This window comes from Peromyscus eremicus, chromosome 4 (assembly GCF_949786415.1).
Source record: "Peromyscus eremicus chromosome 4, PerEre_H2_v1, whole genome shotgun sequence".
In the NCBI taxonomy this organism is placed as follows: domain Eukaryota; kingdom Metazoa; phylum Chordata; class Mammalia; order Rodentia; family Cricetidae; genus Peromyscus; species Peromyscus eremicus.
Window position 1 is genome coordinate 22,767,727 of NC_081419.1, and position 24,416 is coordinate 22,792,142.

Consider the following 24,416-nt stretch of genomic DNA (forward strand, 5'->3'; position numbering starts at 1 on the left):
CAAAACCTTAATTATTCATAGAATTAGGACAAGCAATAGATGTGCTCAATTCTGGATAATGAAGTTTCAATTTGGCAAAGTAAAAATTGAGAGTTTACAAATGTGTGGCTTCTAGTATTTTGTGTTTAACATTTTTGGCTTGTTTGTTTCTTGACTTCTACATATTTATTTGAAAATCTTTATAGGAAGTGTTCAATTTTGGGGAAGTTATAATTTATAAAACTAAAGGGATTCCTTTCTTTGGAGACAATAGGACATTTGTACCTAATATTGGTTATAAATGACACCATAATGTCAAAAGAGGCTTATTACATACGTTTTTATTTTTAACAGAGGAGATGAGACTAAGAAAGCTTGGGTGTGCTTTCTTCTAGCTACACTCTCGTTTTACAAGTGCTCTAAGGTTCTGTATTCCAAACCTAACTTTAGTGCAGACTTGCTGCTAGACAGTTTCATGTTTCATCTTAGTATTCTTTACCTGAGAGTACCTTCATACTCTAGCCACTGTCATTTCCTCCCTCTTCTCTTGCCCAACCTTTTCTTCCAGAGTTCAAAATGTCTCTAAGCATGAGCCTTTGGTTATTCATATGCATTGATAAGTGTGTGCCTCTTGGTAAGTATTGAAGCATGGAAGCATGTGTGTGTTTCATAAGCAGCTTTTTGGACTCTTCAGAATTCAGACCCTGGACTTGTGTGCATGCAGAAGAGAAGTTCACTGGCAAACAGCAATTGGGTATCTGGAAAGCCAATGGTTTCAAGCATTGAAGAGACAGCTAGACTTGCTTGGACAGTATTTACTCAGCTCACTGTGCCAAAGAATCAAAGGATAGGGATTCTGGGAAGGTTGTGAAGGGACAGACAGGTCCTCTAAAAGTGGTCCATTCCAGAAAAACAGAACAGGGAGCAAAAGTGGTGTCTAAGTGAAGTGCCAACTCATATCCTGTACATCAGAACTCCAGCTCATCTTGAAGCCTGGGCCTGGGAAAGAAGGTAAACTGACTATATATCTTCAAATTGATTCTCTAATGGCTAACAGTGGAAAGCATTTGTGTTTGTTTTGTTTAAGTTTCATTGTTATTGTTTTTACTCCATTTTTTTAAAGAACTTGAGGTCTCTCTTTCCCATAAATAGTAGCTTTATTAACTAAATCTTTCAGAACTTCACTTTTTTTCCCCAATATACAAAAATATATTCTTTGTTTTAAAAAATATAGAAAATAATCCAAAGTAAAATATAAAAATAAAAATTTATATTGTATCCTTTTACTTGAAGAGATCCACTCTTAAAATTGTTATTTGATGTTGACTTTCTTCTTGGTATGTTATGGCTATAATTTACACACACTTGTACACACACACACATATCTCTCTCTAGTGTGTGTATGTCTCTCTCTCTCTAACATGTATCTCTTTCTCTTTCTCTCTTAACACACACACACACACACACACACACACACACACACACACACACACACCCTCAGTTGCTAAGAGAGGAACAGGTTCATCTAAGAGACACTTCAAAGTGTACCTTCCCAAAAGACCCAAAGTAATGTAGAACTAAAATTTCTGAAATTACAAATCTGCATTAGCCTTTCTGTATTTAAGTGCGTTATTTCAGGTATCCTGTAATAGTGCCAAAACACTGATTAATGAGGAGGTAAACCCCACAGAACCACCAAAGAGTTGCTGGTATATTGAACAATGAATATTAAAAGGACTGAAATCAATGAGATTACTTAAAGCAGAAAGAATATGATTGCTTACCCCACTTTCAACAAAGCTACCAAATTAACTCTGCTCAATCAAAGGAAAGTATAAATTGGTGTTAAAAATGTAAGTATTTGTAGCTGCAAAGGTATAAAAAATTTCAGTGATTCATGAGAAGGGTATAATAGAGACAGCTCTACCTGGATAACTATACACAGTGTCTTTGTACTTACTTGTTTCTTTAAATAAGCCACGATAGCAGCAATTATTAGAGCTTATAGCTAAAATGGTACAACAGCCACTAAAAATAACATGTCTGATATATATTAAGCATATTAATAATTGTTCATGGAGACTTCAAATAGTTATTTATTTATTTATACATAGTAAGTAATCTTAAAGGACTCTGACTGTGTCTGAGGGTAAACGTTCCTATTAGTTCTTTGGAGAATTCTTTCTTGAATTTCATGTGTTAATAATTCACCACCCCACATTCTTGATAACTTGCTTTTAATTTCCTTATAATATCTTGCATTATTTCACATACTGATTTTTTTTGCCAACATCTTCCTACTTATGTAGTTTAATATAACAGGATAATTTTCTATGTTATTACTCAGTATATACAGAACTCAATAACTTGCCTACTAAACTGAAGGTATCTGATAAATTCTCAAGTGTTTTTAAATAACGTCTCTTGATATTATTTTTTCTTCTTAATTTTCATTTAATTCATAGATAGATATATAGATAGCCAGGAATTGACTGTAAATTAAACAAAATTAAAATGAAAGACATTTTAAGTGTAGCAGAAAGTAAAGGCACATAAGAAGGAAAAGGCACTTAAGAAAGAAGGAAAGGAGGTATCCAGTGTCACTCCTGCCCAAACTCCAAGCAAGACAGTACAGTCATTCTCTTTGCAGAAAGGAGAAATAAGTATGACCTTCGACACAAACCTCAGTTCTGGTCCAAGGACAGTGACAAGTTGATTCCCACTTCTGATCTTCTCAAGCCAATACTATGGACACAGTCACTGGCATTCTGTTAGGGGGCTGGTCAAGATGTCTTCAGAATATTAGTAGGAAAATTAAAACTATCCAAATTAAATGAAACATAAGAACTGCTGTTTATGCTGTCTGAGAGACCTACGTCTTCACAGCTCTTAATCCAGTATCAGGCACAAAGCTGTGGGCTCGCATCCTTTCACTAGGAACAATAAACCAAAGCTAGCACGGGACTTTGCCCTGGAGCTCAGTACCTGACCCATTGCAGGGAGAACTGGCACTGGGCAGAAATCAAAGCCCTTAGGCCCAGGCCAAAGGTCACAGATGGCCTCTTTGGAATAGCATCAGATTAATAAGACATCTACCTATAAGTAAGATTAATTCTAGCTTACCTGTGCCTGCCTAAAACTACAAAGGTTCTGCTAGCTGTGAGACTAAGGCTTGCTTGACTTAATGTAAACTCTGGTCGCCAAGTGACTGTCTCAAGTATCACATCACAAAATGTAAGAAGAGCACATACACCAAGGACAGTGCTCACAGACCCACTCTTTAGTCCTTCCCCAAATCAGGCAAAGATCTGAGATAAAATAGGATGGACCATTGTCTTAGTCTCCATTAGTGCCTGTGGTAGCCTACACCTGGGCTCATCTTGAGTTTAGGCAGATCTTTGTGACTGAGAATCAAGCATGATTCTGCTTAGTATTAGCCATGTTGACCAAGAGATGTCTCACCAAGATGTCATACATCCTAAGCAGCATAGCAGGGGTGTGAGGAAGACATAGAAGTTAATACAGGCTTTGCACTGATACTGAGTGATCAGGCTGGGAACACTTAATTTTTGCTGTCTCTTAAAAGCACAGAGTCTCATAGAAGTATCAGGTGGAGACGAAGGAAGTCATCAATAGCAGAAGAGATTAGAGGAGTCAAGAAGTGTTCAATGGGACCATTGATACAGCACAGCAAGAGCAATTACTAGTGTTATTTGGATTCAAGATGGACTTGAGATAAAAGGGAGGAGGGTAGAAAACTCTTTCAACGTTCCAAAACAAGTAAGAGGATGGATGCATCTATGTTCAAGACATTCATACTCAAGCTCTCAAATCTAAAAGGTAAGGAGAGGAATTCAGGGTTTTTAGAGATAAATAAACAACTGTATTCAACTTAGAGATACTTCTCAAAAGAAATTCAACAAGATGGAAAACGAAGTCCTGACATTTTTGCCACACTGAAAAAAAAAGCTGTCAAAAGCAAAGAGGTAAGACATTAGAAGATAAACTGAAGCTAAGAGAATATATCTTGACCAGACCTCTCCCATAAAATATTTTGAACTATAGACTTCAAACTGGGAGAATATCACATTAATGAATAAGAAAAAACACTGGAAGGATCATATCAATTGATTAGATACAGGTGTAGCTACACAAACATAGAATTTGCTAACACTCTAAGCACAACAGAAACATCATTCAGATTGTTTGTAGGAAAACTAAAACTCTCCGAAGTAAATGAAACATAATAATTGCAGTATATGCCATCTGAGAGAAAATTATGAGAAGTAAGATGAACCATCAGAAACTGTAAGTTTGGCCAAGAGCTTGGAGAGCTTTTATCCACCTTGACTTGATTTGTAGCTTATGGGACATGGGTCTACCTCATTTTATAGCAAGCGTACTTAATTTTGCCAGAACCATTCATTCAAAACATTCTCTTTTCTTCAAGATGCTTTGTTAGTATCTTTCTTGTGAATTAATTGGTGGCAGGTGTTAATTCCCATTAAACTGACATTATTTCAACATAGGTTCTTACCATAACCAACTTCACCCTATACTTCAGGCTGGCCTGAATGAATAATTCTTTAATGTTGGAATTACATGTGTGGGTCACTATCCAACTCTCTAAACACATTTCTGAAGGCTAACATTCTAACAAATCAAAAATCTGCAATACAGAAATCAAGATTAATAAAATCATGTTATTGAACAAATAACTTCACCACAAAAGAAGACAAAGGAATATCATAATAATACACGTTATAGGTGTCTTCAGGAGTAGGAATTTACCGTAATACCTCTGGGGAGCAAACAAGGGAAATAGCAATAATCTGTAATGGTTTGAAAGTCTCCTGGACAACACCAACCAATAACTCAAAAAAGATCTTCTCATGCCTGGTGTCGGGATTTTTGTTATATTCTCTTGGCTCCTGGAGGGCTCATTGTCAGCCCAAATAGGAAATTTTCATTTAAATAATGTGTGTGTGTGTGTGTGTGTGTGTGTGTGTGTGTGTGTGTTGTATGAATGTGCATATGTGTGTGTGCATGAGTGTATGTGTGTGTCTGTGTATGTGTCTGTGTCAGGGTTTGTGCTTGTGTCTGTGTGCTTGTGTGTGTGTGTGGTATGCATGTGCATATGTGTGTGTGCATGAGTGGATATGTGTGTCTGTATATGTGTCTGTGTGTGTGTTTGTGTCTGTGTCTGTGTGCTTATGTGTTTGTGTGTGTGTGTGTGTGTGTGTGTGTGTGTGTGTGTATGTGTGTACTGTAGTCAGGTTTTGGAGTAGAGACTTTACAGGATGATTTCTTTTTCCTTTTTTCAGACACCCTTGCTGTTATTCTCCCCCTCCTTTCTCTTTCTTCTGTATTTACCTTTTTCCATAATTAGAGCTTCCCCAACTTGTTTCCCCGTTTCCTGGGTCAGAACACTAATACCCTGCTTCCCCCTCTATTGCTCTCCTAACCCCCAACATTGGCATGCTACCTACTTTATGCAGGGCCCAGAGTCAGCTGAGCTGTAAATGACCCAAAAGTCTCCTCAGAGAGAGACAGTGCAGATAAAGATGTCTAACTATACATTATTTATCAGAAAACTGCCTCTCTAAAAATACTCCTATATTGAAAGTTAAAGGATAAAATAAGATATTACACATTGCTGTAAACTAAATGAAATCGGGAATGGTAGTAGTTATATCATACAAAATGGATTTTAATCAAAATCAGTATTGTTCTCTGTACTAGAGCACACAATATGCAAATCAAACATTGATGGCCTTACAGGGAAAGATAGACTGCAATTTAGTTACAGTAGGGGAGTTTAGTACCCTAATTTCAGCAATGACCACAAGACATGAAGACAATTAACAAAGAAATAAAAAGATTACATTCCATTACAGGTCAACTGGAACTCTATATAATATTCTATTCCACTGTGGTTGAATACACATTCTTAACCTGAGGTTAGAGAAGACCTCCCACAATATCATGCAGTAAAATACCAAGAAAGGTTCATTTTTAAAAAAAGATTTAAAATAATGAGAATCCTTTCCAAATAGCAAGGCAGTGGAATTAGAAATAAATAACAATAAAATTTCAGAAAGTTTATAATGCAAGGGAAGCAAAGAACTTTATCTTACAACATACAAATACAGAAACCAAATAGTTTTCTCTAAAACGAGACATCAAATAAATGAAAAAGGAAAGTTAAGAATTTCTTCAAACAATTGAAATAATGGATATAAGAAACCGAATACTACATGCAGCAGAAAGAGTATTGAGTGCAACGTGTGCCCACAGAAAAAAGGGGAAAATCACAAGCAGCATTTTGCTGTATCACAGAGAAATTGAAAAATAAGAACAAACAAAATCTCAGATTAAGAGAAGAAATGAAATAACAAAAAGTAGAGAAAGAATAAATGAGATAGAGATTGAAATTAATACCAAAGTTTGACAAAATAAAGACAAGGATTTGGGGAAAAGGAGAGCACAATGAACAAACATTCAACAAAACAAACAAAGAAAAACAGAGATGCCAAACAAGGAAGGAAGAGACGAAAATCATCAGCTAAAAGTCTACCTGCTGAGAAACCTTGCTGACCTTTATATTACATTTTCCCCCATTCAGTATATTAGTTTTTGGAATAATATTCATGGCCTTGTTGATATGTTTTTATGTTGATGTGTCTTCATTTTTATACCAAATTTGTTTACACTTTTCATCATGCAGAGACATTGATTTATCTTATTGAGTTATTTGTATGTCTCCACTGAATTATTTGGGATTTTGGTCCATTTTGTGGGAGCTGTATGTTTGTTGATTCCATTTGCAAACAGTGAACACACTTGCAGGTCTGGGATAACAGTAATAATCTTTCTGATGTGCAGATAGAGTTAGTTTGTTAGTATTTAGCAATTAATTTGATAACATATTAGAAGGGTATTTTTCTAAACAAGACATGAATAGGCAAAGGTAAATGATAATATAGTCAGTGCCACTCATCATCAGGGAAAGTCAAATAAGATCCATGAGATACCACCTCATTCAAAAAGAATGATGATTTTCCAAAAACACCAAAGCTTGCAATGTGAAGTAAAGCAAATATCTGGTCAAGGTTGCTGGCAATTTAAATTATTACAACCATTATGAATTTTTCAAAGTGAAGTGTTCTCGAAAAATTATAACTAAAATTATCATAAGTTTAGGAATCCACTACTTGGTGGTTGGTTACTCAAAAAAATGAGATAAGAACATGAATCTATGTAGTGGAAGACTATTACACATCAGAAAGGCTTTAAAACACTCCTATCATTCACATCATCAAGGAAACTGAAGAGTGGTGTCTCAAATGAAATAAGGTTAAAAAAAAAAGTTCTGATTTGTCTCACTCATGGGCAAAATACAAATGTTAATCCTCTAGAAGTCAAGGATAGAACAGTGGTTCCCAAAGTTGGGAAAGAGTAAGAAGTGGATATGATAGGAAATCATGAATAAAGGGAGCCCAGATATTATTTGCCAGAGTAAGAAGTTATGGTTTGGTGTTATACAATGGGATGAATAGAGATAACAGTTATATATGATGCATTTTTTGTTAAGAATTTTTTTATTCACCGGGCGGTGGTGGCACACGCCTTTAATCCCAGCACTCGGGAGGCAGAGCCAGGCGGATCTCTGTGAGTTCGAGGCCAGGCTGGGCTACCAAGTGAGTTTCAGGAAAGGCACAAAGCTACACAGAGAAACCTTGTCTCGAAAAACCAAAAAAAAAAAAAAAAAAAAAAGAATTTTTTTATTCATTTTACATACCAATCACAGATCCCCATCTCTTCACTCTTCATCCCCACAGCCTTCCCTCCCTACCCCATCCCATCCTACCCATTCCCTCCTCTGACAAGGTAAGGCCTCCCATGGGGAGACAGCAAAGCCTGGTACATTCAGTTGAGGCAGGTCCAAACCCCTTCCACTTCATCAAGGCTGTGCAAAGTATCCCACCACATGCAGGTGACTCCAAAAAGCTAGCTCATGCAACAGCGACGGATCCTGATCCTACTGTTAGGGGGCCCCTTAAACCGATCAAGCTACACATCTGTCTTTCTTATGCAGTGGTATTTTAAAAACAAAGGAAAAAGTATTTTGTGTTTTCAGCATAAAAACACGACGAAATTTTTGAGGAAATAGATTTAATATGATTTAAATATTTCTAAATACATGTATTAACACATCAAAGTATTCCATTAATATATGCTTTTTATGCTTTGTGCTATAAATTTTACTAATCAAAAAAAGAAAAGAAAAGAAAAGAAATAAATAGCAATTGGATATTGTATATCTTCAAGCAATTCTTCATTATCCCAGTTAACTGAGTTTTTGCACAAGAAAAACCATCTCAATGCATGAGAAACTTGTAATTTAAACTTCATTTGAATATAAATGTCAAATTCTTTTTTTTTAATTTTTATTTTGCAATACAATTCAGTTCTGAAAAAAAAGTCAAATTCTTTATAGAAACAGTCCTGCATATTTGTATATGCATAATGTAGTTATGTGGTGAGGTTTTACACACACACACACACACACACACACACACACATACATGTATGTATATATGAGTGTGCATACATATATATCATGAATCTATTCTTATCAGATTTTTCATATCAAAAGTCAAATTTTGATTATGTCATTATCCTCAATAAGCAAAATTAATATGCTGGCCAGTTAATCCATGTCTGTACAATTCTGCTTATTCAACAGTTAATATGTTAAGGCTAATCAAAAGATTACTGAATATTGTTTTCTTGATTAAAATCCGCACAAGTAATTAAAATATATGCATGTAATGTATAAAGAGTGCAAAGCATACACTTAACAATACACAATGTGAAATGAGTAAATGATAAGAGGGTTGGAAATGAGGTATTCTGTCAGAGGCATACTTCCAGGAGTAAGAAAGAATGAGAATGTGAAGAGATGACTACTTAGAACAGGCTTAACCCAAAGGCAACCCAGCTTTTCAGCATTTCCTTTTATGTTTCTGTTTCCATTGCCAGTTTTCTTTTGATACTACATATGCAAAGAGGCCACACTAAAGGTATTCAAACTGCATGTTTCAGATTTTTACAGAACTTGTATATACCTAGCAGATCAAAAGAATGGCTTCAGACATGCTTCAGCTCATCCAGTGTAGCAAAGTAGAAAACAAGTCAGGATTCTCATTTCTGGTTTATCTTTTTTACATAAAATGCAAAAGACTGAATGTCTAATAAACCCCAATTGAAGCTTGCGTTCTGTATTGTTTAAATGAGCAGTATACTTGAAGGAGAGAGAGAGAGAGAGATTTGTTTTGTTCTAACTCCTGGATGACAAGCTTCTAGTTGAATCATGGAATGAGCAAGATAAAGGAGAAAAATGAGCCAGACAGTGAGGCAGTGTGAACGCACAGATAATAAGGGAGTGGTTTCCTTGGCAACAATGACACTTTGGAAGGTTTCAGAGGAGAGTAACTCCCTACAAAGTATCTGATTAAAATTTATCGCAAGAGAAGGAAATTGTGAAAATTCAAAGTAAGCAGAGTATGCACTGTAAATCTGAAAGTGACTGCTGAAGATCAATATGCAGTGTTTGTCTAATTGAGTTTATTTTATCCCTTTTAGTCTCCAACAAATTATGGAAGCCATGTCAAGATGTCATAGAAGCCTGGTATGATGGCACACCTGATATCTCAGACCTCAGTTGGCTCAGACAGATCATAATTGAATTACTAGTCTGGTTGCATAAAGAGGTTCAGTCTCATAATAGCAACAACAAAAATAGCAAACAAAGAAACAAAAGCCAAAGTTGGCATTGAAAGAGCTGAAGTTTCCAAAGGCACTTATCTAAAAGTATGTAATAGGTTCATAAATGGTTGGTGGAACTGAGAGAGCAGAAGCCTAACACACCAAATGTTGATTCCTGTCCCTCAGAGGCGTATGGTTATCTTCTTAATGCACTAATCTCTTTAGAGATGGAATAATACTTAATCCATTACAAGTAATACATACATTGGATCTTTTTGGTACCTTTTAAGTAATTCATATCAATGATTTACTTTGCTAAGTAAAAGTGGTCTCATAGATCATTGTAATAAAAATCTACTTCATATAAATGTTTGGATGGGCAGACTATCTGATGACTCTAAGGAAATAATCTAATAGACACAATGTTGACAATTTAGCATGCCAGCTTAGCCAATGTCTTGCAAAGTACATACTACAGAGAAAGAGATTATGAGAAACTTTTAAATTTCTAAAAATTTCCAAATTAAGAACAAAAATATAATGAAAGTCTCATAAGCTAAAAGAAATCATGGTACAATACTTAGAAATGCTTATTTTAGTTGTCTACATCTGTATAAGATAATGTTTATCATTGTAATCATGCAGAGAAAATTGGGGATCTTGTAATTGACACCAATAAATGAGATAACATTAAGGTATCATTTACTTCTCCTGCCTAGAGGGAACAATCATAAGAAGTAGTAAGTTTTCTCACATTTCTATCAAACATATCATAAAATATTCTACAGACCAAACTAATTAATATATTCAATTCTCAGCTACTAATGGAAGTGTTATTTCTATAAGAAAACTAAAAGCAAGAGGACTATCTCAGTTCTCTAGCAGACAGGAAGAATTGTGATCAAAGACTTGGGAACTTTGTCATTACAAGACATAGGAAGACAGAACCTTTATTTAGTAGTTTCATTCTTTTCTCCACATAGTATTAAAAATTTAAACAAAAGAAGCTTGTGCCTATAATTAATTTGAATTTTGGCTTTCTTCAGTAAAAAATTCTAGGTCAGAGTCTTAGTGAAGGTTACAATTCTAATCAACAAAATTGATTCCTTCAGCCCTAATCATGATGAGTAAAATTTCTAATGAACAGAAAGTGGGAAGCAAGTTAAAATATTCTACAAAACAGTGTTATAGTACTCACAGATGCTTTCATCACTCCGATTTCTGGTAAATTGCATTCAAAATGCTACTGATGAAAGTACACTGAATTCCTAATTCAACCCCTTCTGTAATATATTTTGGTAAATAAAATGTCATTAGTCTTAAGGTTGGACTTTCACCATTAGTTATTTCATTGACGGAGATTCCCATTTAAGAACACTGTTGCTTTGAGAATAAAATGTTCTTGCTCTATTTGTAATTAACTGTAAATGTTTTTCCATTTGATAAAGTTGACATAGTGCAAAATCATTATTAACAATGCTAATTATCTTGCAGATGAAAATCTGTGACTTATATAGAGATAATTGCTAATGTGCATGTTTCCAGTAATTTTCAACATGATGCCTAATTCGTTTATTTAAAGCACATTGAAGGTCTACTTTGGGCTTAGTATTTCTAATGAATACTTATAATTTGCAAACAACAAAAAAGTCTAGGTCTAAATCATTATAAGCCATGAATGGCAAATAGCTTCTACAAACTATAGGCTGTCTTAAACCTGCACCCTTGAACACAATGCAAGTGAATGTTCTACCTAGCCATCAAGTTTACGTGCTGCTAGGTCACCCTTCACTGATTCTCCTGGCTGGAGGTACACTTCTGTGCCATTTTCTCCATATAGAATTACTTGTTAACTGGAGAACATCAATTTAAAACTGTGTAATTGTTTTCACTTTTTGTAATGTAAAACCAGTAATTAATAGCCCCAATGATATGCCTGGTATTTAATTCTTTTTGATTGCATGTAAATTTTATTTAGTTATTTTTACATTATCATGTTTGTTTATTTAATTTTTGAGAATTTCATATATGAGTACTATATTGAAATCATTTCTATTCTTCTAAAATACCCTATGCTCCACACATTCCTTTTTGAATTTATGACCAATTCTACTGTCATTATTATTGTCACATATGCACAAATATGTGCATGTGCACTCAATATACATGTGCCTAGGACCTAATTATGACAATACTCTTCACTTCTGTACATCTCAACAACCAAAACTCCACTGCTGAGGAGTGCTCTGCAAAGGTTAAAATTCCCATCCCCTCATATTTGTTTATATGTTTGTATGTAAAATCATAATATATCTCAGTATATATTGATACACACACCACTATTTTACTAAGCAAGATAATTTCTATCTTATTTTAGGCAAATTAATTCCTTTCTTCCTCCCAAGAACTTGATGTGGCAGGCTGTTTTATTACGTTTCTTTTGCAGACAGGGAAGGTTATATATAGAAAAGTTAAATGTCTTTCTAAACACCATTCTCCTAGTTACTAGTGCATCTATTATTTAACGATAAGGGTTGGCCTCAGAAATTTGTTCCACTCTTTAAAATACATTTTAATTGAAATATAATTACCTAATTTTCCTTCCTTTTTTTCCTCCATCCAGCCATTCCAAGCTATCCTCCCTTGAGCCCTTCCCATGTCTCTTTCAACTCTCAAGACGTTAGCCTCCTTTTATTTGAGTATTACTGTTATATACATATACAAATACATAACATATATTATGTATATGCTGTGTTTATATGCAAATATATATAAATGAACTCTGCTAAAGTATGTTTTTGTGGTGTGCATATAGCTTCAAGGTTGACTACTCTGCACTCATCAACCAGTAAGAAGACTCATTCCTGGGAGAGGCTAATTCTCCTTCTTCCAGAAGCCATTTATTTCCTGCCTCTCCTGGTCTAGGGATCAGAACCTGTTAAAACTTCCGCCTTCAGAATAAAGGGTCCACTGATACTATCTTTGCTCCTATCTTATGTATGACACTATTTCTAGGAAACACTGTTCCACAAGTGACTTCCTAGTCCTCTGGCTCTTGAAATCTGCCCATCTCATTCTTTGTGTTGTTCTCTGAACCATAGATGGAGGAGCTGTGATGTGTACATATCTGTTGGGGCTGGGGTTCCCACTATCCATTATTTTCTGCATTGTGTCCAGTTCTGGTTTTTTGTTTTTTCTTTTCTTTTTTTTTTTTAATAATGTTCTCCTTTTGCTGTAAAGAGAGGCTTCTTTGATGTCAGGTGATGGCTACACGTATCTTTTGGTATCAGGAATAAGCCTAGAATGTAATTAGGAATTATGCTGGTGTAACGAAGTGGCAGTAATAGATTCTTTTCTAATGCGGATGACCTCACTAGCCCCAGGAAGCTGGCTAAGTGTACAGTACCAAGCTTGATTTCTCTCCTGTTGAGAGAAATTAAACCGATCTGTAAGTGCCACTTACAGCACATTTATGCATATCTCGCCATGTTGGTAATTGTTGTGATTCATAGGCTTTGCAACTGTGTAAGAGACTTTAATTGCTTCACTCCCTTGGCAGCTTGCATATTGTTTTCAGGAACCATGAAAGCTAGATCACAGGAAAGAGGCTATCAGGTCAGATCTAGCTCAAATCATCTGAGTTAAAAGCATTCTATCATATTACTCAACTATACTACTCCTTGGCATATGACTAAAGGACTGGACATCCTGTTGCCCAGCAATGGTCATAGCCTCCCTAGTCAAATAGCAAGGAAATGGAAACAACCTAAGTGTCCCCAACAGGTGAACTGATAATGAAAATGTAATGGATACACACAATGGAATACTACTCATCAGCCAAAAAAAAAAAAAATGAAATTTGAAGGAAAATGGATATACCCCCCAAGAAAGTATATTGGGTGAGGTAACTCAGACACAGAAATACAAATGCTGTACATTCTCTCTCATCTATTTTTGAGCTCCAAATCCTCAGTTATGAATATAGAACATGAAGTAACCACAGAAACCAAGAACCTGTAAAGGGATCATAATTGGGGCAAGGAGCTTAAGAGGGGAATATCAAGATATAGCTGATATGAAATGGGAAATTGGATAATGAGGAGTTGGCTCGAACTGAGGAAGAGAGCCTGAAATCAAGACAGAAAGAGGGAAGAAGGAAATCATAGCACTAATGTTGTTTGATAAAGCCTCAAAGAATCATATTCTTTTATACTAATCTAAAATTATACACAATACATTCATATGTATATACGTATATACATATTACAAGAAGTTATGCTACATAGACTTACAATGCTCCCCAAAGAACTATAGACTAACAGAAACTCCATTGCCAGACATGAGAAATTATCCTTTTTAAATGGTTGGTTAAGGCAGTAAAAGTGACTCCCAAACAAATCTGGATCATTAATGGAGCTCTTTCTTGCCTCTCAGGGGTTGAGAGTAGATTCCTATTGCTCCACATTTTACCTCACTGCTTTTTCTCAAATGAGTAGTCTCTTGACCATGAGGAAATAATCTCATTAGCTGGGATAATAAAAATCTAATACAAATCAATGTCACATCACAACTTTTAGTTTGTTAGCTTGATGATTATGAGGAAATATGATATTTTTCTAATAGAGATTTTCCAATTAATTATAAGCCTAGTACACTTACTGAATAAACATTTGAAGATTATTATTCAAAACTAAATAAAAGGTCTCTTTGTATTCCTATTTCAGAAACATATAAAAAAATAAGTAATGATTCTGTTTATATATTATCATTTAGAAATAAGACTGACTGTCAAGAAGGACAAATAATCTCAAATCAAATTTGAAAATACTTGATGATAATTGATCATGATGATAAAGTACAGATTCTTGTCAAAGGCAAATGGCAACAAAGACCCATACTTGAACAGAACTTTAGAAAATTCCTTAGTTTTAATAAGCATATAGTTATTAAATAATATTTCTCAGAAGATATGCACAGGAAAAATTCCTGAAATAGAATCACATGGTGGGGATCAAAATGTATATTTAAAGACTAGTAAAGCACGCATTTCATTACAAAGCTAGCCCAGAACACAAGGAATTGAGAGAGTCACTAAAGTCCAGTTAAGGACTAGTAAGCTGTCATACTGAAGGGACATATGCCAACTGGTGCTTCAGCATTATTAATTCAGTAGCAATTTGATAGACAAAGGAGTTCGTTACTTTATGTAGGGTGCTTAGATAAAAGAAGGAGCGATTAGTGGAAAGTTGTATAAAAATGATGACTGTGCCAATATAAGGAAAATTGCTGGTCAGGAAAAGAAATAACAGCTTTTTAAAAGCTGACTATCCTTCATGATGAACAGACATTGAAGAAAATGAAGACTCAAGCACCGAGGCAAGTCCAGTCAGCAAGTGAGAATGTGGAGTGATAGCAAGTGAAGGCTACAGAGTCAGTTGTCTGGAATGCAATGTGCAATTACTAACTGGGAAATAAAGAGTCATTGTCTAAGCCTTCCTAAGGGTTATTAGCTCTAATTATAAAATGGGAACACAAATGATATCTTTTTCATCTGGTGATGATAGTTAATGCTATAAACCGCATCAAAAGCCCATGTCTGAGGAGGTCACAGACCCTAGGTGGAAACATCTGGTTGTTTTTCTGACAAAATTAACAGCCTTCGAAATAAATATTTATGTTTATACCCATAAGAGTGCTCTTCTCAGCCTTGGTCAGATAATCTTTGCTGCAGTGGGTAGCACTTAATGAAAAGACTCATAACCAGTCAAATGTTCAGATAAGTAAATGTAGAGTACTCAATCTTAAATGGAATGTCTATAACACCCCTCCAAGGCACAGGGAACATCAGTGAAGAGAGACTGTGTGGTGATATATTGTGTCCCCCAATATACTGTGCATCTTAATAAACTTATCTGGGGTCAGAGGACAGAACAGCCACTTGACAGACATAAAGGCCAGAAAATGGTGGTACACACACCTTTAATCCTAGCATTCCAGAGGGTGATGATCCATCTGGATCTCTGTGAGTTCAAGGCCACAATGGAAACAGTCAGGCATGGTAACAAGAGCCTTTAATCCCATGAAGTGATGGCAGGAAGCAGAAAGGTATTTAAGGTGTGAGGACGAAGAACTAGAGCCTGGTTAAGGTTTTAGGCTGTTAGCAGTAGTTCAGTTGAGATCTATTTGGATGAGGACTCAGAAGCTTCCAGTCTGAGGAAACAGGATCAGTTGAGGAATTGACTAGGTGAGGTAGCTGTGGCTTGTTCTGCTTCTCTGACCTCCCAGTATTCACCCCAATACCAGCCCCTGGGTTTGTTATTTATTAATAAGACCCTTTAAGATTCATGTTACAGGACTGGAAATAAGTCAGAGCCAGAGGATGGGGAAGAGGATAATGAATCATTGTCATATGGATATGTTATGACTCCAGCAATCATGAACCTACAGCTCTTATCTATAGAAGCCCTGCACAGTATTGGGTAAATCATCATTTTATTGTGGGTGGGAGGGGGGGGTTCGTGAAGCCTCATTTCTCTCTGAAAAGCTATTAGCAGTTAATGAATTGCCAGGAGAAGGGGAGGAATTTTCCCTAGTTAGTTGGTCAAATGACAGGAAACACTCCCATGCTCACACTCATGAAGGCAACTCTCATCAAGCTGACCAGGTTGTGAATAAAACAATACAAAAGCAGGAGAAGGCCTAGTTGAAAAGAAAAGAGAGACAGGGGGAAAACAGAGAATAATGGGAGATAAATCTGACCAAAGTGCATTGTATACATACATGACATTAATTAAAAAAATTAAAAGAAATATCTATACATTAAAATAATTAATAACAAACTTGAGAATTAAATGAAAACATCAAGAATAAAAAATGAAATAATCTTTGTAGTATCTTGTTTTAGTAAGTTCTTGTATTTGTAAAGATTTATTGATTTTTACTTTATATGTATGGCTATTCTTGCTTACATGTATGTAAGTTCAAAAGGTACACACCGAGGCATTTCTCCAGCTCCCAAGGTCCATAATTTTATTTTCAAAGTTCCAATATCCGAATTAAACCACAATATTATTAAATAACCTCCTAAAGCCCTGCAAGACAAGCAGCCCTATATTACTGTGTTAGTCTAAATATGGGGGGAGTTTATGAAGACTAAAAACTGACAATTGTATGTAATTTGTATAGAGAGTGTTTGATACTACTAGCAAAGATAATTTCAGAAGATTTTTGAAATTAAATGTTGGTGACAAAAAATAATACAAATATTTGAAAGATCATAAACCTCATGAAGTCAAAAACTATGACAGCTATAATCACATTTTGATATTCCGAGGATACTTTCATTCAACAAACCAGATTTAGGTAGATAAATATATTTCATTTCAAAAGAAACCTGAGTTTGCTTGCTGCTGTCTTCCTGCTGAAAAGGAAAGTCTAATGATGATTCAACATCAGTCTAAGCCCAAGACTACTTTGTTTTTCCACACACGCATCAATACCTGAAAAGATCTTAGGGCTCTTAATAATAATGTACAAAGCAAAGGATGTGATTGTTTGGTAAATTAATAGCTTTACTTACTAACAGATATATTATCTTTGATTTTGAAAAGTAACATGAAATACTTTATGAAGATATTAATTTTTCTAAAGATCTTACTAGATGATGGAAGTGCTGATATTCAGTACTCAGAGTATCAACAGTGATCTGTTTCACCCCTACCTCTTACTCTTTCTAATTATTGCAAAATATTTTTAGAAGAGGCAGGATATTTATTTACCTATTTTAAATTCAATTATTATTAGTCTTCACAATAAGTGGAACTATCTATCTGAAGAGCAGGATTTGTGAAATACTATCCTGTAGAACCATGTGAATTTGTCTCTGCTAACATTGAACTCTGGATATTGAAGGACACATACAAATGACTAAAAACAGCTTCAGTAATACTAATGTTTTGGTACTCATGCCAAATTTCCAAGGAATGTTCAGAATTATTGTACAGACATTTCAGATATTTGACCATAAATATACATTGGATTAAATGATATTTTAAAATTAAATAAAATGCATTTACCATGTTTATTGGCTGTTTTGTTTAATAGTGTATAAAAAAGGAACATTTGTCTAACGGTGGTGGCACATTTTTTAATCCCAACACTCTGGAGAATGAAGCAAGCAGATCTTGGAGTTAGTGGTCAGCCTAATCTACAGAGCAAGTTCCAGGACACACAGGGCTGCACAGAGAAGCCCTGTCCTGAAAAGCGAGAGAAGAAGGAGGAGGAAGAGAAGAAGCAACAGGAGGAAGAGGAGAAGGAGAAGAAGAAATTGTGTTTTTATCTTCTAGAACAACAGAAATGTATCTTAAATTGTTTATGTTTCAACATTTTGTGTGTGTGTACATAGATGCTGCAAATAAACTGTAAGTATTAAATATGTCAAAATGTACATTTCTCTTTTTGTAAAGCAGTCTCAAGTGGTTTGCTTTTATTCAGCATTTTTAATGTTAGCTGTTTCAGTTCCGGTAAATTCATTCTTAGACATGGCATGCAATCATATTTCATACTTTTCATTTAAACTGTTAAGTTTTTGTTTGCTTGCTTGTTTAATTTTTCTCATGAAATCTACTGTTACATTGAAAGGAACACATAATGGCCCCTCAATGTGGATGTCAGGCCTCTTCTTAAGGTCTTTAATTCTCTTTGTTATGCTGTATGTTATTTCATTGATAAATATAGTAAGCTTGAGGAACAATTTATCTTTGAAGTCTCATCCATTTAAAAGCTACATTTGATTTAATTAATAGGGTGAGTTTATGGGAAAAGCTTTTATCGATGGGCATTGGTTTCACATATCTTGCCCTTTTGAGAGAGATGCACTACAATAATTGCTCCAAGATCATGTTAGCAAAGGAAGGTCACTCTACATTCTCCCTCAAGTAATAGAGAAGTCAGGTGAGGTTGATTCCTGACACAGCCACTATTTCATTATTTTGGCTGATATTTATAACCCCAAGCAGCTCTTTCCAGCATTACTTGGGTCCATCAAACAGTCACTGGCAAGCATATTGCAAATGTAGAAATCAAACCAGTCTTTTCACGTCACAACATCACTTTACCATTAATTTTTCACTCTTGATTACATAGTAAAATGAATCTTTCAGAGCCAGCGCATTGTGATTTAAATACAACGTAGGCAATTCTGGTGCAGAGACCAGGGATAATTACTGTTCTGAGTGCAAGGAAACTGAATTCCAGCCAACGTGTTAACTCAATAAGACTTTGGGCATTGATTTTATTCAGTGATTTTTCAACTTCTATTAGTTATTATATCTATTTGAATATCTTAAATAAAACCAATGGAATATAAAGGCAGATTATTGAGTGTATACTTCTCAGAATATTTTTAGAGAACCAATGTTCCTACATGTAAACTTAACAATTTGCATTTTTCTTTTATCCTTTTTTTGTTTCCATATTTTTAAATGGAGAAGAGAAACTTTAACCTTGAAAGAAGATATTTTAACTACTTAACATAGTTTTATTAAGAAAAATGTACTCCCAATTCATTAGGAGACTTTGAAACCGTAGTTAGCACACACTGTCCTTGAGGCAGTTTCCTCATTTTCATCCTTAATGAAATCCATATAATCTAATTTAAAACAGAAATGGGGTCTTGTCTACATCAATTATTTTTAGAGTATAGACCCTTAAATCCATTATCTTTTCATTATAAGAGGTTCTAACTGAAGAGGTACATGCAGTTTTCAAACTGTTACACATACGTAAAACAGATTGATTCTGTTTACAGAATCACATTTTACACATTATATAAATATACGTGCACATATATGACTTACTGTTCTTTTAATAATAAAGCTGTAATTAGGAAAAATTATCATTCCCTCAATCCTATTTCTACTGCAGCGGGGAAAATAAACTAATTTTCTTGGATGTGTTGTTACCATATTTGACAAATAAGATGACCTAGCTATTGTTGACCTGTAAAGTGAAATATAATTCTTTGTGTAAATGGTTTCAGTGTAAATTCTACAAACAAAAATAAATAAATTTAGAGATATTTGTCTATAAAAAGATACAAGCGTCGATATCACAGACCCTCACTGTAAGGCTCAGGGATCGTCATCAAAGTGGCATTGAAGTTTATAAGAGGCAGAAGTAGTTATCCTCGACAGTGAAACATTATCTGCTGAAAATGATGGGGCTATCTCACACATGAAAACACAATACCTGTGACTGCATACATAAGACCTGAACAAGATCAGGTCAAACATATTCCAGCATGTACAGGGAAGAGCCTTGTGAAGTTCTACCCATAAGCTCAGGAACTATTGGCAATTGATAGCAGATGGGGAAGAGAATAAAACATTTTCTTCTAGAATAAGACCAATAAAAGGCTTTCCATGCTGAAGCAGATGGTCTCACACCTATGCACACACAGAGAACTCAGTTGGCTTTTAAAAAGGAGAATACATGAAATGGGAAGAGAAAAGTGTAGAGGGGATAAAGAAGGAATCCACAGTGGGAATGTGGATTTGGTTTGATGTAAACATATACAATAAAATCTTCAAGCAATCAAAACTGAGGCAATGATGCAATTAAAAATGAGACTGTGACTGCACACACAAGACCTATACAAGTTCAAGTCAAGCAGAATCCCAGTATTGAAAAGCAGAAGTGGTCACAAAGTCCCACCCTTAACCAAGAAGCTTTTTGCAACTGATAGCTGCTGGAAAAAGGTATAACATTTTTCTTCAGTGGAGTGACACTAGATATATCACGCCAGGACAGACCTCATGCTCAGGAGTAGTTATAATGGGAATTCACCCCACCCATGACCTTGGGCTAAATAGCTTGATACAGGTGGTGCTTCTTTTTTTTTTTAAATAAAATTATTTATTAAAAGAATTGTTCTTTCCTTTTACATACCAACCCCTGTCCCCCCTCCCTCTTCTTCTCCTGCTCCCCTCACCTAACTACTTCCCATCCCCATGCCCTCTTCATAGAGGGTAAGGCCTCCCTTGGGTAGTCAACACAGGCTGTCATACTATGTTGGGGACAGACCTAGCCCCTCCCCCTAGCATCAAGGCTGAGTAAGGCATCACACCATGGGGTCTAAAAAGCCAGTTTGTGTACCCTGGTCCCATTGCCTGAAGCCCACAAAAACATCAAGCCACACAATTTTTACTCACATTCAGAGGGCCTAATTCAGCCCCATACAGGCTCCCCAGCTGTCAGTCCAGAGTAAATGAGCTCCACAGAAACAGCTGATCCAAGCTAATGGGAGGTGGTGCTTCTTATCTGCCTACTTGACTGCTTAAAAGGGAGGAGAAAGGGGTCACGCTTTCTTGGGTGGTGAAGACTGGATCAGGCAGCGTGAAGCAGCATGTGATCAGTCCCCAGCTTTCCAAAGACTATGCAACTGGATTTACCTTATCTTGTATCAGTAAGTCTGTTTTTCCCATAGAATTCCTTAATAATTATATATATATATCATTGAGGCTCTCGTTACAAGTGGTTGGTCAACACAAAATTGACTCAGTAGGGTTTGTTTGTTTTTGAGAGGAAAAAAAAAACATTCTTTTTGCTGGGTAGAGAGGGGTGGAGGAAAGAGAATATGATTAAAATATAGTATATAAAAAAATTTAAACAATTTAAAATTAAAACCAAAACAAAACATTTGCAGCAGAAGATACTGACATGTAAGGATTAGAGAACACAACTTGCTATTAGAAATATTTATGTCTTTGAAACAGTGTCCTGTGGAATGTATGTTGTTCTTATTTCATGACTTCTGGACATATCTGTTTCTTCCATATACCCAATTAGAGAATTTGCATTTAATCTTTATCTCAATCTGCCTAGGTGGTCCCAAACTCTATTAACCTTGTCAATTCAAAAGTAATTCATTGAGGCTGACCAAGAAGAATGGAACATGGATCATAAATCCAAAGCTCATATCCAGGGATTAATTTAAACTGAACAATAGACACAAGATTGAATAAATTGGACAACCAAAAGTCAAAATAATATTCTTATCTCCAGAGAGGTAGGAGTAACTTAATATAGACATTTCCTCTTGATTAAAAAAATAATAAAAAAAAGGCTGAGTCACCTTAGAGATCCACATCTGCTTCACTGTTGTTCCTGTGTGTCATTTCCCTTGACTTGAATGCTAGGTTCATCATACTTGTTAATTCTGCACTAATTTTCTCATATTCCACAAGTTATACTTCATGAGAAGAAAGAAAGTTCTAAGAGCCTTGTTTTCAATGCACTACTTTGTGATTTTATTCCATTATTTTAACAATCATGTTTTCTGGTTTTTTTTTTTTTTTCAGTTCACTGTTAGGTCTTACCTCCAAGCAACATTCAACAACAAAAATCTAGAAAACTCTGTTCTATACCATTACAGACTTAGGGATTACCTTTTGTCTCAGAATAAACAGTAATTTGAGTTAACTATCTAGACTGGAATTGTATATTTTATATTTTGTTAACAGTTGTGGTGTTGTACATGCTCAATTCTACTAACAGGTGTGAATTACCAACTAACTAATGGAATTTCACTACAATTTGAAAGCACAGAAAAATTAACTCTCAGAAACATTGTAGTCATGGACATAAATATATACATGCCCCACTCACCTATCGTTTTAATTTAAAATAAATATAGCGTTTGCTAGTTATTCTGAAACAACAGCCTTAGCTACTCCTCTGAGATATGTAGCTAGCACCCTGTGATGGAGAATGTGAGCTTGTATCAAGCCTCTGTTGCTGACCCTCCCTACAGTCTCCCAAAGATCTGATTCTTCACATCCTGAGAAATTTCTTACCATCATTTCTAGCAGATAAGAATTTAAGTTTAATTACAGCAAGTCCAACATTATTGCTTTTGGGAAAAAGTTTTATGCTAGATACAAGTTTATAGATAACTATAAAATTGAAAAAGTTGGTACTTACACCAAACTTACAACTGACTTTTTAATGCCACTTTATTGAGCAGTCCATTTAAATTAAGAGAAAAAGCAAGACACTTCATTCATGGTTGGCCGTTTCATATTGAAGCTTCAGTGTCTTTAAGGTCTATTTTTTTTTCTTTAAAAGCTACTATAAAACATAGTATAAGATACTTTAATTGCTAATTGGCCAAGGTATTAAAAATGCTTCAACACAATTCTGAGTTATTTGTCAAATGCACTGTTCCTCATCTAGTATTCAAAAGATTATAGCTAAAATGTGATCAGCCAAAATTTCATTTGTTTTATACCATATTAAATGTGAACATCACAATAAATGCCTATTATATTTTGTTGCTACTGGCACATTAAAATTATGTTTGACTGTATTTTGTTATTTGAGAATGTGAATTCTTTCATAGCCTAGTGAATATTAAAATTCTACGGGAAACAAACAAGAAAACATAAATATTTAATGGAAAGGAGAAGAAAATTTTACAGAATAAATAATCTTTCAGATTAGCAAGTAAAGGGGAGTATCAAGTCCGTCATCAACTCATTCATTTTTCTTCCTCACCAGGTAAACTGATGAACATGAACTCTTTCTACTAGTCTACCTGCAGTGAGAATGCTGCTGTTATCTGCCTCTCAGTCATCACAACAATTATAGACCATGGGATTGTACTACACTTCACACTGTTGCCTATCCTCCCATGAATTTGTTCAAGAGCTCAGTGATGGACTCCACTCATAAAATGATCAGGCAAGATTCTGTCTACTAGAAAATAATGCCTACTAATTCAATACATGAAAATATTTCTTAGAAACTAAAGACCCAAAGAAGTAAAGTCAAGTGAGAATGTGAAATTCCTAAGAAACCTGATCAGTCTGAGGATGAGCTGCTGTGAAGATGAGCAATTGGCTCAATCCCACAATTCAGTCCAATTCTAAGACTCATCCTATACACCTAGCCACCCTTGGTGAAAGAAATTTACTGTTCATAATACCTTATGACCACAGTCTGTTTCTGTATTGGCATTAGTAGTGTAACCTTTTCTGTAATTCTCTGTATATAATAAGAAATATTACCGAAGAAACTAGAAGCCTATGTGAGGAGTTGAGATCTTGGAACTTTGCTTTAGATACCAAAATGCTGAGACTATTTGCACAAATATAGGCCAGTTCTACCATTGACTATTGAGATCTATCATTCCAAACTACTTCAGGACATTGTATACATGCTGTGGATGATTTATGAATCTTTCTTAGTTATTAAATCTCTATACAGTGTGGACAGCTCATGTAGAGCAATTCACAACTAATAAGGCCACTTTGTATTATGAACATATGGAAAAAATTCTTGAAATGTACTTTGAAAGATGAAAATGAGAGACTTCACACTGGAAATACCTATAATTATGAATTGAAAACTACATCTGATTCCTTCTGTATGATATTGCAAAATATTTGATTAAACATCAGTTCTCTATGTATGTGATTAAATAAAATTTGAAGCTACATTATAATTGATTTGAAGATGCAATAAGTTGTACTCACTTGTTTCACTGAAAGTGTTTTCAGTTTGCTTACAGTTGATTCACAGAAATGACAACATTTTATCTTTTTAAAATTTTGGACATTAGAATTAGTATTACATAATGTTAAGCATCTAATTAAATCAGAAACTAC